Source organism: Melampsora larici-populina, assembly GCF_000204055.1.
Source record: "Melampsora larici-populina 98AG31 unplaced genomic scaffold MELLAscaffold_13, whole genome shotgun sequence".
NCBI lineage: Eukaryota > Fungi > Basidiomycota > Pucciniomycetes > Pucciniales > Melampsoraceae > Melampsora > Melampsora laricis-populina.
The window spans coordinates 99,641-100,772 of NW_006768777.1; positions in this window are offsets into that span (position 1 = coordinate 99,641).

Genomic DNA, 1,132 nt, shown 5'->3' on the forward strand with positions numbered 1-1,132 from the left:
CATATTACTCAACTCATTCTTACGCGATGTTGAGTTTGCTAAAGGTATTGCTAGCTCAACAACACTTCCTCCTATTCAACCTCGAAGGATCCCCTATCCAGCCGTTCAGTCTACTTCTGGTGAAGCGGCAGCTGAAGACCAAATAGCCCTCTCCAAAGGTACCAAACCAATGACCGACATACCTAGACCTCCCACTCTCTCATCGCCAGCCAACTCGCAAATTGCTACCTCTATCCCAAAGCCACAAGTTAGTCCGTTGGTTCATCAAGATGTGATCGATTTTGCTATCCAAACTCTCAAGTCACCATCATCAGATCGTTCACTCATGGCCGATATTGTCAACTCCAATCCTGATTCAGCAAAATCTGAGAATCATCCTACCCAAAATCGTGAGTCATCTTCTTTTGAATCTCTTTGTTCAACTATAACTAACAATCTAGTTCCTGCAGGTGATTCACCTTTACCCGAGTTCAACCTTGATATCCCCATGGAAGCCCCTCTAGCCGAAGATGACCCTTCGAAAAATGAAGATCCAGTTTCAGGAGTAAATGATAATCATTCAACCGAGAATGGTGAGTATCTCTTTTTTATTTCTTGTTTCTCTTGTTTGGTCAAGTCTGACTAACAATCTGTTCCTCGCAGGCCCTTCACCATTGCCCGAGTTCGAAGTCAATTCCATGGAAGCACCTCAAGCCAAAGATGACCCTTTGAAATATGAAGTTGAGGCGATTTCAGCAGTCAACAAGAATCGTGAGGCATTTCTTTCTTATTTCTTGATTCTATTCGTCGGTCAAGTCCAAGTTCAAATGTGATCATTCCTCGCAGCTTCTTCACCATTACCCGACAAAAAAAAGAACCCATGGAATCACCCCAAGCTGAAAGTGAGCCTTTGAAATTTGAAGATGAGGCGGTCTCTGGAGTAAATCTTCCATCAACTTCTGAGAATCATCCAACTGAAAATCGTGTGTCTTCCCGTTTTTCTTCAATCTCTGGTTTGATCAACTCTAACTAACCACCTGGTTCCTGCAGGATCTTCACCATTACCCGACTTCAACCTCAATATCCCCATGGAACCACCTGCAGTCAAAGATCGTGTTTTCGAGAGCTGCAGAGGTGGTGTTACCCACCGACG